Consider the following 15,923-nt stretch of genomic DNA (forward strand, 5'->3'; position numbering starts at 1 on the left):
ATAATTGAAATGGGTACATATTTGTTTTTTGTTAAGTTGCCTAATAATTATGCACAGTAATAGTCACCTGCACACACAGATATCCCCCTAAAATAGCTAAAACTAAAAACAAACTAAAAACTACTTCCAAAAACATTCAGCTTTGATATTAATGAGTTTTTTGGGTTCATTGAGAACATGGTTGTTGTTCAATAATAAAATTATTCTTCAAAAATACAACTTGCCTAATAATTCTGCACTCCCTGTATAGGTGCCCATACAGTGTAACACACAGCGAACATAAGACATGTTCCAGACAGGTTAGGACAATTTTCAGAGAAAAAGTTGGCTGCAATCCAACAGTAAGGTAAGTGACATTCAAAAAAACACAGTCCTATGCTCTAGTATCAATTTCTCAAAATTGCTCCCTGTACTCCCCTGCGTCTGAACGCAGCCCAAGAGTTGGAAAAAGGAAGGATACTCATGTTGATGTGAAATATGGTCAGTGCCTCAGGCATGAAGGAACATGTAGAGTCAGACAGATACAGTTTTGTTATGTTCAAGTCCTTGCAACATGGAATTCTTGCAAAACACAGACTCTGTTAGGTCCCATGTATCCGATGGTCCAACAAACCAGACACCGCACATGTCATCCCTTCGATAGCTCAGTTGGTAGAGCGGAGGACTGTAGGTGTATGAGAACAGGAATCCTTAGGTCGCTGGTTCAACTCCGGCTCGGAGGAGATTTTACAATACCTTCTGTCTGTTCTGATTGAACGCAGCTAAAAATGAAAAAATTGATTGCAATGGCGTTTACTACCATTTCATAGTATAGCTGTACTCCTTTGAGTGATCAGTTGGAAAAGCAAAGACTTCTCTGTGTGTTGGAAGAAGACATGTTTCCTCCCACTTTACTCTAGTTTTCAGTCAGAAAGTAGGGCCAAGCCCTTAGGTTAAAAAAGACTCATCTACATTAAAGGTCGCTGACATTAAACCCCCACCGTCCTACAATCAAGTATACATTTGAGGGACACTGTAGGTGTATGGGAAATATCAAAACAGCTTCCTGTACTCCCTTTGACTTGATAAGGTGAAGGGTTCTAAGTCAGTAGCTATAGGTGCCCATACAGTGTAACATACAGCGAACATAAGACATGTTCCAGACAGGTTAGGACAATTCTCAGGTTGGGTGCAATCCAACAGTAAGGTAAGTGACATTTAAAAAAACACAGTCCTATGCTCTAGTATCAATTTCTCAAAATTGCTCCCTGTACTCCCCTGCGTCTGAACGCAGCCCAAGAGTTGGAAAAAGGAAGGATACTCATGTTGATGTGAAATATGGTCAGTGCCTCAGGCATGAAGGAACATGTAGAGTCAGACAGATACAGTTTTGTTATGTTCAAGTCCTTGCAACATGGAATTCTTGCAAAACACAGACTCTGTTAGGTCCCATGTATCCGATGGTCCAACAAACCAGACACCGCACATGTCATCCCTTCGATAGCTCAGTTGGTAGAGCGGAGGACTGTAGGTGTATGAGAACAGGAATCCTTAGGTCGCTGGTTCAACTCCGGCTCGGAGGAGATTTTACAATACCTTCTGTCTGTTCTGATTGAACGCAGCTAAAAATGAAAAAATTGATTGCAATGGCGTTTACTACCATTTCATAGTATAGCTGTACTCCTTTGAGTGATCAGTTGGAAAAGCAAAGACTTCTCTGTGTGTTGGAAGAAGACATGTTTCCTCCCACTTTACTCTAGTTTTCAGTCAGAAAGTAGGGCCAAGCCCTTAGGTTAAAAAAGACTCATCTACATTAAAGGTCGCTGACATTAAACCCCCACCGTCCTACAATCAAGTATACATTTGAGGGACACTGTAGGTGTATGGGAAATATCAAAACAGCTTCCTGTACTCCCTTTGACTTGATAAGGTGAAGGGTTCTAAGTCAGTAGCTATAGGTGCCCATACAGTGTAACATACAGCGAACATAAGACATGTTCCAGACAGGTTAGGACAATTCTCAGGTTGGGTGCAATCCAACAGTAAGGTAAGTGACATTTAAAAAAACACAGTCCTATGCTCTAGTATCAATTTCTCAAAATTGCTCCCTGTACTCCCCTGCGTCTGAACGCAGCCCAAGAGTTGGAAAAAGGAAGGATACTCATGTTGATGTGAAATATGGTCAGTGCCTCAGGCATGAAGGAACATGTAGAGTCAGACAGATACAGTTTTGTTATGTTCAAGTCCTTGCAACATGGAATTCTTGCAAAACACAGACTCTGTTAGGTCCCATGTATCCGATGGTCCAACAAACCAGACACTGCACATGTCATCCCTTCGATAGCTCAGTTGGTAGAGCGGAGGACTGTAGGTGTATGAGAACAGGAATCCTTAGGTCGCTGGTTCAACTCCGGCTCGGAGGAGATTTTACAATACCTTCTGTCTGTTCTGATTGAACGCAGCTAAAAATGAAAAAATTGATTGCAATGGCGTTTACTACCATTTCATAGTATAGCTGTACTCCTTTGAGTGATCAGTTGGAAAAGCAAAGACTTCTCTGTGTGTTGGAAGAAGACATGTTTCCTCCCACTTTACTCTAGTTTTCAGTCAGAAAGTAGGGCCAAGCCCTTAGGTTAAAAAAGACTCATCTACATTAAAGGTCGCTGACATTAAACCCCCACCGTCCTACAATCAAGTATACATTTGAGGGACACTGTAGGTGTATGGGAAATATCAAAACAGCTTCCTGTACTCCCTTTGACTTGATAAGGTGAAGGGTTCTAAGTCAGTAGCTACAGGGAGTGCAGAATTATTAGGCAAATGAGTATTTTGTCCACATCATCCTCTTCATGCATGTTGTCTTACTCCAAGCTGTATAGGCTCGAAAGCCTACTACCAATTAAGCATATTAGGTGATGTGCAACTCTGTAATGAGAAGGGGTGTGGTCTAATGACATCAACACCCTATATCAGGTGTGCATAATTATTAGGCAACGTCCTTTCCTTTGGCAAAATGGGTCAAAAGAAGGACTTGACAGGCTCAGAAAAGTCAAAAATAGTGAGATATCTTGCAGAGGGATGCAGCAGTCTCAAAATTGCAATGCTTCTGAAGCGTGATCATCGAACAATCAAGCGTTTCATTCAAAATAGTCAACAGGGTCGCAAGAAGCGTGTGGAAAAACCAAGGCGCAAAATAACTGCCCATGAACTGAGAAAAGTCAAGCGTGCAGCTGCCAAGATGCCACTTGCCACCAGTTTGGCCATATTTCAGAGCTGCAACATCACTGGAGTGCCCAAAAGCACAAGGTGTGCAATACTCAGAGACATGGCCAAGGTAAGAAAGGCTGAAAGACGACCACCACTGAACAAGATACACAAGCTGAAACGTCAAGACTGGGCCAAGAAATATCTCAAGACTGATTTTTCTAAGGTTTTATGGACTGATGAAATGAGAGTGAGTCTTGATGGGCCCGTGGCTGGATTGGTAAAGGGCAGAGAGCTCCGGTCCGACTCAGACGCCAGCAAGGTGGAGGTGGAGTACTGGTTTGGGCTGGTATCATCAAAGATGAGCTTGTGGGGCCTTTTCGGGTTGAGGATGGAGTCAAGCTCAACTCCCAGTCCTACTGCCAGTTTCTGGAAGACACCTTCTTCAAGCAATGGTACAGGAAGAAGTCTGCATCCTTCAAGAAAAACATGATTTTCATGCAGGACAATGCTCCATCACACGCGTCCAAGTACTCCACAGCGTGGCTGGCAAGAAAGGGTATAAAAGAAGAAAAACTAATGACATGGCCTCCTTGTTCACCTGATCTGAACCCCATTGAGAACCTGTGGTCCATCATCAAATGTGAGATTTACAAGGAGGGAAAACAGTACACCTCTCTGAACAGTGTCTGGGAGGATGTGGTTACTGCTGCACGCAATGTTGATGGTGAACAGATCAAAACACTGACAGAATCCATGGATGGCAGGCTTTTGAGTGTCCTTGCAAAGAAAGGTGGCTATATTGGTCGCTGATTTGTTTTTGTTTTGTTTTTGAATGTCAGAAATGTATATTTGTGAATGTGGAGATGTTATATTGGTTTCACTGGTAAAAATAAATAATTGAAATGGGTACATATTTGTTTTTTGTTAAGTTGCCTAATAATTATGCACAGTAATAGTCACCTGCACACACAGATATCCCCCTAAAATAGCTAAAACTAAAAACAAACTAAAAACTACTTCCAAAAACATTCAGCTTTGATATTAATGAGTTTTTTGGGTTCATTGAGAACATGGTTGTTGTTCAATAATAAAATTATTCTTCAAAAATACAACTTGCCTAATAATTCTGCACTCCCTGTATAGGTGCCCATACAGTGTAACACACAGCGAACATAAGACATGTTCCAGACAGGTTAGGACAATTTTCAGAGAAAAAGTTGGCTGCAATCCAACAGTAAGGTAAGTGACATTCAAAAAAACACAGTCCTATGCTCTAGTATCAATTTCTCAAAATTGCTCCCTGTACTCCCCTGCGTCTGAACGCAGCCCAAGAGTTGGAAAAAGGAAGGATACTCATGTTGATGTGAAATATGGTCAGTGCCTCAGGCATGAAGGAACATGTAGAGTCAGACAGATACAGTTTTGTTATGTTCAAGTCCTTGCAACATGGAATTCTTGCAAAACACAGACTCTGTTAGGTCCCATGTATCCGATGGTCCAACAAACCAGACACCGCACAAGTCATCCCTTCGATAGCTCAGTTGGTAGAGCGGAGGACTGTAGGTGTATGAGAACAGGAATCCTTAGGTCGCTGGTTCAACTCCGGCTCGGAGGAGATTTTACAATACCTTCTGTCTGTTCTGATTGAACGCAGCTAAAAACGAAAAATTTGATTGCAATGGCGTTTACTACCATTTCATAGTATAGCTGTACTCCTTTGAGTGATCAGTTGGAAAAGCAAAGACTTCTCTGTGTGTTGGAAGAAGACATGTTTCCTCCCACTTTACTCTAGTTTTCAGTCAGAAAGTAGGGCCAAGCCCTTAGGTTAAAAAAGACTCATCTACATTAAAGGTCGCTGACATTAAACCCCCACCGTCCTACAATCAAGTATACATTTGAGGGACACTGTAGGTGTATGGGAAATATCAAAACAGCTTCCTGTACTCCCTTTGACTTGATAAGGTGAAGGGTTCTAAGTCAGTAGCTATAGGTGCCCATACAGTGTAACATACAGCAAACATAAGACATGTTCCAGACAGGTTAGGACAATTTTCAGAGAAAAAGTTGGGTGCAATCCCATGGTCCAACAGCGTTGGATCACTGTAAGGTAAGTGACATTTAAAAAAACACAGTCCTATGCTCTAGTATCAATTTCTCAAAATTGCTCCCTGTACTCCCCTGCGTCTGAACGCAGCCCAAGAGTTGGAAAAAGGAAGGATACTCATGTTGATGTGAAATATGGTCAGTGCCTCAGGCATGAAGGAACATGTAGAGTCAGACAGATACAGTTTTGTTATGTTCAAGTCCTTGCAACATGGAATTCTTGCAAAACACAGACTCTGTTAGGTCCCATGTATCCGATGGTCCAACAAACCAGACACTGCACATGTCATCCCTTCGATAGCTCAGTTGGTAGAGCGGAGGACTGTAGGTGTATGAGAACAGGAATCCTTAGGTCGCTGGTTCAACTCCGGCTCGGAGGAGATTTTACAATACCTTCTGTCTGTTCTGATTGAACGCAGCTAAAAACGAAAAAATTGATTGCAATGGCGTTTACTACCATTTCATAGTATAGCTGTACTCCTTTGAGTGATCAGTTGGAAAAGCAAAGACTTCTCTGTGTGTTGGAAGAAGACATGTTTCCTCCCACTTTACTCTAGTTTTCAGTCAGAAAGTAGGGCCAAGCCCTTAGGTTAAAAAAGACTCATCTACATTAAAGGTCGCTGACATTAAACCCCCACCGTCCTACAATCAAGTATACATTTGAGGGACACTGTAGGTGTATGGGAAATATCAAAACAGCTTCCTGTACTCCCTTTGACTTGATAAGGTGAAGGGTTCTAAGTCAGTAGCTACAGGGAGTGCAGAATTATTAGGCAAATGAGTATTTTGTCCACATCATCCTCTTCATGCATGTTGTCTTACTCCAAGCTGTATAGGCTCGAAAGCCTACTACCAATTAAGCATATTAGGTGATGTGCAACTCTGTAATGAGAAGGGGTGTGGTCTAATGACATCAACACCCTATATCAGGTGTGCATAATTATTAGGCAACGTCCTTTCCTTTGGCAAAATGGGTCAAAAGAAGGACTTGACAGGCTCAGAAAAGTCAAAAATAGTGAGATATCTTGCAGAGGGATGCAGCAGTCTCAAAATTGCAATGCTTCTGAAGCGTGATCATCGAACAATCAAGCGTTTCATTCAAAATAGTCAACAGGGTCGCAAGAAGCGTGTGGAAAAACCAAGGCGCAAAATAACTGCCCATGAACTGAGAAAAGTCAAGCGTGCAGCTGCCAAGATGCCACTTGCCACCAGTTTGGCCATATTTCAGAGCTGCAACATCACTGGAGTGCCCAAAAGCACAAGGTGTGCAATACTCAGAGACATGGCCAAGGTAAGAAAGGCTGAAAGACGACCACCACTGAACAAGATACACAAGCTGAAACGTCAAGACTGGGCCAAGAAATATCTCAAGACTGATTTTTCTAAGGTTTTATGGACTGATGAAATGAGAGTGAGTCTTGATGGGCCCGTGGCTGGATTGGTAAAGGGCAGAGAGCTCCGGTCCGACTCAGACGCCAGCAAGGTGGAGGTGGAGTACTGGTTTGGGCTGGTATCATCAAAGATGAGCTTGTGGGGCCTTTTCGGGTTGAGGATGGAGTCAAGCTCAACTCCCAGTCCTACTGCCAGTTTCTGGAAGACACCTTCTTCAAGCAATGGTACAGGAAGAAGTCTGCATCCTTCAAGAAAAACATGATTTTCATGCAGGACAATGCTCCATCACACGCGTCCAAGTACTCCACAGCGTGGCTGGCAAGAAAGGGTATAAAAGAAGAAAAACTAATGACATGGCCTCCTTGTTCACCTGATCTGAACCCCATTGAGAACCTGTGGTCCATCATCAAATGTGAGATTTACAAGGAGGGAAAACAGTACACCTCTCTGAACAGTGTCTGGGAGGATGTGGTTACTGCTGCACGCAATGTTGATGGTGAACAGATCAAAACACTGACAGAATCCATGGATGGCAGGCTTTTGAGTGTCCTTGCAAAGAAAGGTGGCTATATTGGTCGCTGATTTGTTTTTGTTTTGTTTTTGAATGTCAGAAATGTATATTTGTGAATGTGGAGATGTTATATTGGTTTCACTGGTAAAAATAAATAATTGAAATGGGTACATATTTGTTTTTTGTTAAGTTGCCTAATAATTATGCACAGTAATAGTCACCTGCACACACAGATATCCCCCTAAAATAGCTAAAACTAAAAACAAACTAAAAACTACTTCCAAAAACATTCAGCTTTGATATTAATGAGTTTTTTGGGTTCATTGAGAACATGGTTGTTGTTCAATAATAAAATTATTCTTCAAAAATACAACTTGCCTAATAATTCTGCACTCCCTGTATAGGTGCCCATACAGTGTAACACACAGCGAACATAAGACATGTTCCAGACAGGTTAGGACAATTTTCAGAGAAAAAGTTGGCTGCAATCCAACAGTAAGGTAAGTGACATTCAAAAAAACACAGTCCTATGCTCTAGTATCAATTTCTCAAAATTGCTCCCTGTACTCCCCTGCGTCTGAACGCAGCCCAAGAGTTGGAAAAAGGAAGGATACTCATGTTGATGTGAAATATGGTCAGTGCCTCAGGCATGAAGGAACATGTAGAGTCAGACAGATACAGTTTTGTTATGTTCAAGTCCTTGCAACATGGAATTCTTGCAAAACACAGACTCTGTTAGGTCCCATGTATCCGATGGTCCAACAAACCAGACACCGCACAAGTCATCCCTTCGATAGCTCAGTTGGTAGAGCGGAGGACTGTAGGTGTATGAGAACAGGAATCCTTAGGTCGCTGGTTCAACTCCGGCTCGGAGGAGATTTTACAATACCTTCTGTCTGTTCTGATTGAACGCAGCTAAAAACGAAAAATTTGATTGCAATGGCGTTTACTACCATTTCATAGTATAGCTGTACTCCTTTGAGTGATCAGTTGGAAAAGCAAAGACTTCTCTGTGTGTTGGAAGAAGACATGTTTCCTCCCACTTTACTCTAGTTTTCAGTCAGAAAGTAGGCCCAAGCCCTTAGGTTAAAAAAGACTCATCTACATTAAAGGTCGCTGACATTAAACCCCCACCGTCCTACAATCAAGTATACATTTGAGGGACACTGTAGGTGTATGGGAAATATCAAAACAGCTTCCTGTACTCCCTTTGACTTGATAAGGTGAAGGGTTCTAAGTCAGTAGCTATAGGTGCCCATACAGTGTAACACACAGCGAACATAAGACATGTTCCAGACAGGTTAGGACAATTTTCAGAGAAAAAGTTGGGTGCAATCCCATGGTCCAGCAGCGTTGGATCACTGTAAGGTAAGTGACATTTAAAAAAACACAGTCCTATGCTCTAGTATCAATTTCTCAAAATTGCTCCCTGTACTCCCCTGCGTCTGAACGCAGCCCAAGAGTTGGAAAAAGGAAGGATACTCATGTTGATGTGAAATATGGTCAGTGCCTCAGGCATGAAGGAACATGTAGAGTCAGACAGATACAGTTTTGTTATGTTCAAGTCCTTGCAACATGGAATTCTTGCAAAACACAGACTCTGTTAGGTCCCATGTATCCGATGGTCCAACAAACCAGACTCCACACATGTCATCCCTTCGATAGCTCAGTTGGTAGAGCTGAGGACTGTAGGTGTATGAGAACAGGAATCCTTAAGTCACTGGTTCAACTCCGTCTCGGAGGAGAGTTTACAATACCTTCTGTCTGTTCTGATTGAACGCAGCTAAAAACGAAAAAATTGATTGCAATGGCGTTTACTACCATTTCATAGTATAGCTGTACTCCTTTGAGTGATCAGTTGGAAAAGCAAAGACTTCTCTGTGTGTTGGAAGAAGACATGTTTCCTCCCACTTTACTCTAGTTTTCAGTCAGAAAGTAGGGCCAAGCCCTTAGGTTAAAAAAGACTCATCTACATTAAAGGTCGCTGACATTAAACCCCCACCGTCCTACAATCAAGTATACATTTGAGGGACACTGTAGGTGTATGGGAAATATCAAAACAGCTTCCTGTACTCCCTTTGACTTGATAAGGTGAAGGGTTCTAAGTCAGTAGCTATAGGTGCCCATACAGTGTAACACACAGCGAACATAAGACATGTTCCAGACAGGTTAGGACAATTTTCAGAGAAAAAGTTGGGTGCAATCCCATGGTCCAGCAGCGTTGGATCTACCAACAGTAAGGTAAGTGACATTTAAAAAAACACAGTCCTATGCTCTAGTATCAATTTCTCAAAATTGCTCCCTGTACTCCCCTGCGTCTGAACGCAGCCCAAGAGTTGGAAAAAGGAAGGATACTCATGTTGATGTGAAATATGGTCAGTGCCTCAGGCATGAAGGAACATGTAGAGTCAGACAGATACAGTTTTGTTATGTTCAAGTCCTTGCAACATGGAATTCTTGCAAAACACAGACTCTGTTAGGTCCCATGTATCCGATGGTCCAACAAACCAGACACTGCACATGTCATCCCTTCGATAGCTCAGTTGGTAGAGCGGAGGACTGTAGGTGTATGAGAACAGGAATCCTTAGGTCGCTGGTTCAACTCCGGCTCGGAGGAGATTTTACAATACCTTCTGTCTGTTCTGATTGAACGCAGCTAAAAATGAAAAAATTGATTGCAATGGCGTTTACTACCATTTCATAGTATAGCTGTACTCCTTTGAGTGATCAGTTGGAAAAGCAAAGACTTCTCTGTGTGTTGGAAGAAGACATGTTTCCTCCCACTTTACTCTAGTTTTCAGTCAGAAAGTAGGCCCAAGCCCTTAGGTTAAAAAAGACTCATCTACATTAAAGGTCGCTGACATTAAACCCCCACCGTCCTACAATCAAGTATACATTTGAGGGACACTGTAGGTGTATGGGAAATATCAAAACAGCTTCCTGTACTCCCTTTGACTTGATAAGGTGAAGGGTTCTAAGTCAGTAGCTACAGGGAGTGCAGAATTATTAGGCAAATGAGTATTTTGTCCACATCATCCTCTTCATGCATGTTGTCTTACTCCAAGCTGTATAGGCTCGAAAGCCTACTACCAATTAAGCATATTAGGTGATGTGCAACTCTGTAATGAGAAGGGGTGTGGTCTAATGACATCAACACCCTATATCAGGTGTGCATAATTATTAGGCAACGTCCTTTCCTTTGGCAAAATGGGTCAAAAGAAGGACTTGACAGGCTCAGAAAAGTCAAAAATAGTGAGATATCTTGCAGAGGGATGCAGCAGTCTCAAAATTGCAATGCTTCTGAAGCGTGATCATCGAACAATCAAGCGTTTCATTCAAAATAGTCAACAGGGTCGCAAGAAGCGTGTGGAAAAACCAAGGCGCAAAATAACTGCCCATGAACTGAGAAAAGTCAAGCGTGCAGCTGCCAAGATGCCACTTGCCACCAGTTTGGCCATATTTCAGAGCTGCAACATCACTGGAGTGCCCAAAAGCACAAGGTGTGCAATACTCAGAGACATGGCCAAGGTAAGAAAGGCTGAAAGACGACCACCACTGAACAAGATACACAAGCTGAAACGTCAAGACTGGGCCAAGAAATATCTCAAGACTGATTTTTCTAAGGTTTTATGGACTGATGAAATGAGAGTGAGTCTTGATGGGCCCGTGGCTGGATTGGTAAAGGGCAGAGAGCTCCGGTCCGACTCAGACGCCAGCAAGGTGGAGGTGGAGTACTGGTTTGGGCTGGTATCATCAAAGATGAGCTTGTGGGGCCTTTTCGGGTTGAGGATGGAGTCAAGCTCAACTCCCAGTCCTACTGCCAGTTTCTGGAAGACACCTTCTTCAAGCAATGGTACAGGAAGAAGTCTGCATCCTTCAAGAAAAACATGATTTTCATGCAGGACAATGCTCCATCACACGCGTCCAAGTACTCCACAGCGTGGCTGGCAAGAAAGGGTATAAAAGAAGAAAAACTAATGACATGGCCTCCTTGTTCACCTGATCTGAACCCCATTGAGAACCTGTGGTCCATCATCAAATGTGAGATTTACAAGGAGGGAAAACAGTACACCTCTCTGAACAGTGTCTGGGAGGATGTGGTTACTGCTGCACGCAATGTTGATGGTGAACAGATCAAAACACTGACAGAATCCATGGATGGCAGGCTTTTGAGTGTCCTTGCAAAGAAAGGTGGCTATATTGGTCGCTGATTTGTTTTTGTTTTGTTTTTGAATGTCAGAAATGTATATTTGTGAATGTGGAGATGTTATATTGGTTTCACTGGCAAAAATAAATAATTGAAATGGGTACATATTTGTTTTTTGTTAAGTTGCCTAATAATTATGCACAGTAATAGTCACCTGCACACACAGATATCCCCCTAAAATAGCTAAAACTAAAAACAAACTAAAAACTACTTCCAAAAACATTCAGCTTTGATATTAATGAGTTTTTTGGGTTCATTGAGAACATGGTTGTTGTTCAATAATAAAATTATTCTTCAAAAATACAACTTGCCTAATAATTCTGCACTCCCTGTATAGGTGCCCATACAGTGTAACACACAGCGAACATAAGACATGTTCCAGACAGGTTAGGACAATTTTCAGAGAAAAAGTTGGGTGCACTCCCATGGTCCAGCAGCGTTGGATCTACCAACAGTAAGGTAAGTGACATTTAAAAAAACACAGTCCTATGCTCTAGTATCAATTTCTCAAAATTGCTCCCTGTACTCCCCTGCGTCTGAACGCAGCCCAAGAGTTGGAAAAAGGAAGGATACTCATGTTGATGTGAAATATGGTCAGTGCCTCAGGCATGAAGGAACATGTAGAGTCAGACAGATACAGTTTTGTTATGTTCAAGTCCTTGCAACATGGAATTCTTGCAAAACACAGACTCTGTTAGGTCCCATGTATCCGATGGTCCAACAAACCAGACTCCACACATGTCATCCCTTCGATAGCTCAGTTGGTAGAGCGGAGGACTGTAGGTGTATGAGAACAGGAATCCTTAGGTCGCTGGTTCAACTCCGGCTCGGAGGAGATTTTACAATACCTTCTGTCTGTTCTGATTGAACGCAGCTAAAAACAAAAAAATTGATTGCAATGGCGTTTACTACCATTTCATAGTATAGCTGTACTCCTTTGAGTGATCAGTTGGAAAAGCAAAGACTTCTCTGTGTGTTGGAAGAAGACATGTTTCCTCCCACTTTACTCTAGTTTTCAGTCAGAAAGTAGGCCCAAGCCCTTAGGTTAAAAAAGACTCATCTACATTAAAGGTCGCTGACATTAAACCCCCACCGTCCTACAATCAAGTATACATTTGAGGGACACTGTAGGTGTATGGGAAATATCAAAACAGCTTCCTGTACTCCCTTTGACTTGATAAGGTGAAGGGTTCTAAGTCAGTAGCTACAGGGAGTGCAGAATTATTAGGCAAATGAGTATTTTGTCCACATCATCCTCTTCATGCATGTTGTCTTACTCCAAGCTGTATAGGCTCGAAAGCCTACTACCAATTAAGCATATTAGGTGATGTGCAACTCTGTAATGAGAAGGGGTGTGGTCTAATGACATCAACACCCTATATCAGGTGTGCATAATTATTAGGCAACGTCCTTTCCTTTGGCAAAATGGGTCAAAAGAAGGACTTGACAGGCTCAGAAAAGTCAAAAATAGTGAGATATCTTGCAGAGGGATGCAGCAGTCTCAAAATTGCAATGCTTCTGAAGCGTGATCATCGAACAATCAAGCGTTTCATTCAAAATAGTCAACAGGGTCGCAAGAAGCGTGTGGAAAAACCAAGGCGCAAAATAACTGCCCATGAACTGAGAAAAGTCAAGCGTGCAGCTGCCAAGATGCCACTTGCCACCAGTTTGGCCATATTTCAGAGCTGCAACATCACTGGAGTGCCCAAAAGCACAAGGTGTGCAATACTCAGAGACATGGCCAAGGTAAGAAAGGCTGAAAGACGACCACCACTGAACAAGATACACAAGCTGAAACGTCAAGACTGGGCCAAGAAATATCTCAAGACTGATTTTTCTAAGGTTTTATGGACTGATGAAATGAAAGTGAGTCTTGATGGGCCCGTGGCTGGATTGGTAAAGGGCAGAGAGCTCCGGTCCGACTCAGACGCCAGCAAGGTGGAGGTGGAGTACTGGTTTGGGCTGGTATCATCAAAGATGAGCTTGTGGGGCCTTTTCGGGTTGAGGATGGAGTCAAGCTCAACTCCCAGTCCTACTGCCAGTTTCTGGAAGACACCTTCTTCAAGCAATGGTACAGGAAGAAGTCTGCATCCTTCAAGAAAAACATGATTTTCATGCAGGACAATGCTCCATCACACGCGTCCAAGTACTCCACAGCGTGGCTGGCAAGAAAGGGTATAAAAGAAGAAAAACTAATGACATGGCCTCCTTGTTCACCTGATCTGAACCCCATTGAGAACCTGTGGTCCATCATCAAATGTGAGATTTACAAGGAGGGAAAACAGTACACCTCTCTGAACAGTGTCTGGGAGGATGTGGTTACTGCTGCACGCAATGTTGATGGTGAACAGATCAAAACACTGACAGAATCCATGGATGGCAGGCTTTTGAGTGTCCTTGCAAAGAAAGGTGGCTATATTGGTCGCTGATTTGTTTTTGTTTTGTTTTTGAATGTCAGAAATGTATATTTGTGAATGTGGAGATGTTATATTGGTTTCACTGGTAAAAATAAATAATTGAAATGGGTACATATTTGTTTTTTGTTAAGTTGCCTAATAATTATGCACAGTAATAGTCACCTGCACACACAGATATCCCCCTAAAATAGCTAAAACTAAAAACAAACTAAAAACTACTTCCAAAAACATTCAGCTTTGATATTAATGAGTTTTTTGGGTTCATTGAGAACATGGTTGTTGTTCAATAATAAAATTATTCTTCAAAAATACAACTTGCCTAATAATTCTGCACTCCCTGTATAGGTGCCCATACAGTGTAACACACAGCGAACATAAGACATGTTCCAGACAGGTTAGGACAATTTTCAGAGAAAAAGTTGGGTGCAATCCCATGGTCCAACAGCGTTGGATCTACCAACAGTAAGGTAAGTGACATTCAAAAAAACACAGTCCTATGCTCTAGTATCAATTTCTCAAAATTGCTCCCTGTACTCCCCTGCGTCTGAACGCAGCCCAAGAGTTGGAAAAAGGAAGGATACTCATGTTGATGTGAAATATGGTCAGTGCCTCAGGCATGAAGGAACATGTAGAGTCAGACAGATACAGTTTTGTTATGTTCAAGTCCTTGCAACATGGAATTCTTGCAAAACACAGACTCTGTTAGGTCCCATGTATCCGATGGTCCAACAAACCAGACACCGCACATGTCATCCCTTCGATAGCTCAGTTGGTAGAGCGGAGGACTGTAGGTGTATGAGAACAGGAATCCTTAGGTCGCTGGTTCAACTCCGGCTCGGAGGCGCTTTTACAATACCTTCTGTCTGTTCTGATTGAACGCAGCTAAAAACGAAAAAATTGATTGCAATGGCGTTTACTACCATTTCATAGTATAGCTGTACTCCTTTGAGTGATCAGTTGGAAAAGCAAAGACTTCTCTGTGTGTTGGAAGAAGACATGTTTCCTCCCACTTTACTCTAGTTTTCAGTCAGAAAGTAGGCCCAAGCCCTTAGGTTAAAAAAGACTCATCTACATTAAAGGTCGCTGACATTAAACCCCCACCGTCCTACAATCAAGTATACATTTGAGGGACACTGTAGGTGTATGGGAAATATCAAAACAGCTTCCTGTACTCCCTTTGACTTGATAAGGTGAAGCGTTCTAAGTCAGTAGCTATAGGTTCCCATACAGTGTAACAGACAGGTTAGGACAATTTTCAGAGAAAAAGTTGGGTGCAATCCCATGGTCCAATAGCGTTGGATCTACCAACAGTAAGGTAAGTGACATTGAAAAAAAACAGTCCTATGCTCTAGTATCAATTTCTCAAAATTGCTCCCTGTACTCCCCTGCGTCTGAACGCAGCCCAAGAGTTGGAAAAGGGAAGGATACTCATGTTGATGTGAAATATGTTCAGTACCTCAGGCATGAAGGAACATGTAGAGTCAGACAGATACAGTTTTGTTATGTTCAAGTCCTTGCAACATGGAATTCTTGTACTCCCCTGGGTCTGACGGGGTATTGGTATAGTTCCGCCAGTATTAAGGTAAGTGACATAAAAACAAAAACAAAAACAAAAAACACAGTACTATACTCTAGTATCAATTTCTGAACAATGGAGAAGTCAAAATTGTTAGCTTTACTCCCCTGGGTCTGAATACAGCCCAAGAGTTGAAAAACAGAAGGATACTCATGTTGATATGGAATATGTTCAGTGCCTTAGGCATGAAGGAACATGGCATAAATTACACCATTTCTTTATGTATAAAGAAAGCAAAACTGTTAAAAATACCACATTTTTCCTCCTCCTGCCCATGCTGAACATTTGAATTTTACCTCTGTAACAAGGCCTAGGTTCTTCAAGACCAATTAGTATAGACTGGTAAGTAAAAATTAGACACCCATGTCCTAAAATGGGAAGATGGTTATGATGAAAACTTCTTTTTGATCAGCGGTAGTGGACATCAATGACAGTTGTGTCACTGTCATCTGATGGGATCTTCCCTGTTTTCTCTGTATTATTGTAGAAGGTTTACCTTGTTGTTGTTAAAAATTAAATCTACTAATCTAT

The 15,923-nt window shown here is 42.1% G+C and overlaps 9 non-coding genes across 9 annotated transcripts; all 9 read left to right on the forward strand.

Moving 5' to 3' along the window:
• The first annotated feature begins 633 nt into the window (after window positions 1-633).
• On the forward strand, window positions 634-722 carry trnay-gua (transfer RNA tyrosine (anticodon GUA)). Its single transcript is given in 2 exon segments — window positions 634-670; window positions 687-722. It is a non-coding gene; the product is annotated as a tRNA-Tyr (tRNA).
• A 751-nt stretch (window positions 723-1,473) lies between these two features.
• trnay-gua (transfer RNA tyrosine (anticodon GUA)) lies at window positions 1,474-1,562 on the forward strand. Its single transcript is given in 2 exon segments — window positions 1,474-1,510; window positions 1,527-1,562. It is a non-coding gene; the product is annotated as a tRNA-Tyr (tRNA).
• A 751-nt stretch (window positions 1,563-2,313) lies between these two features.
• trnay-gua (transfer RNA tyrosine (anticodon GUA)) lies at window positions 2,314-2,402 on the forward strand. The gene is given in 2 exon segments: window positions 2,314-2,350; window positions 2,367-2,402. It is a non-coding gene; the product is annotated as a tRNA-Tyr (tRNA).
• Window positions 2,403-4,712: 2,310 nt separating this feature from the next.
• trnay-gua (transfer RNA tyrosine (anticodon GUA)) lies at window positions 4,713-4,801 on the forward strand. The gene is given in 2 exon segments: window positions 4,713-4,749; window positions 4,766-4,801. It is a non-coding gene; the product is annotated as a tRNA-Tyr (tRNA).
• A 779-nt stretch (window positions 4,802-5,580) lies between these two features.
• On the forward strand, window positions 5,581-5,669 carry trnay-gua (transfer RNA tyrosine (anticodon GUA)). Its single transcript is given in 2 exon segments — window positions 5,581-5,617; window positions 5,634-5,669. It is a non-coding gene; the product is annotated as a tRNA-Tyr (tRNA).
• A 2,310-nt stretch (window positions 5,670-7,979) lies between these two features.
• Window positions 7,980-8,068, forward strand: trnay-gua (transfer RNA tyrosine (anticodon GUA)). The gene is given in 2 exon segments: window positions 7,980-8,016; window positions 8,033-8,068. It is a non-coding gene; the product is annotated as a tRNA-Tyr (tRNA).
• Window positions 8,069-9,720: 1,652 nt separating this feature from the next.
• trnay-gua (transfer RNA tyrosine (anticodon GUA)) lies at window positions 9,721-9,809 on the forward strand. The gene is given in 2 exon segments: window positions 9,721-9,757; window positions 9,774-9,809. It is a non-coding gene; the product is annotated as a tRNA-Tyr (tRNA).
• A 2,336-nt stretch (window positions 9,810-12,145) lies between these two features.
• Window positions 12,146-12,234, forward strand: trnay-gua (transfer RNA tyrosine (anticodon GUA)). Its single transcript is given in 2 exon segments — window positions 12,146-12,182; window positions 12,199-12,234. It is a non-coding gene; the product is annotated as a tRNA-Tyr (tRNA).
• Window positions 12,235-14,570: 2,336 nt separating this feature from the next.
• On the forward strand, window positions 14,571-14,659 carry trnay-gua (transfer RNA tyrosine (anticodon GUA)). The gene is given in 2 exon segments: window positions 14,571-14,607; window positions 14,624-14,659. It is a non-coding gene; the product is annotated as a tRNA-Tyr (tRNA).
• Window positions 14,660-15,923: the final 1,264 nt, after the last annotated feature.

Source organism: Perissodus microlepis, chromosome 10, assembly GCF_051167445.1.
Source record: "Perissodus microlepis isolate ML-2025 ecotype Zambia chromosome 10, ASM5116744v1, whole genome shotgun sequence".
NCBI classification, from domain to species: Eukaryota; Metazoa; Chordata; class Actinopteri; order Cichliformes; family Cichlidae; genus Perissodus; species Perissodus microlepis.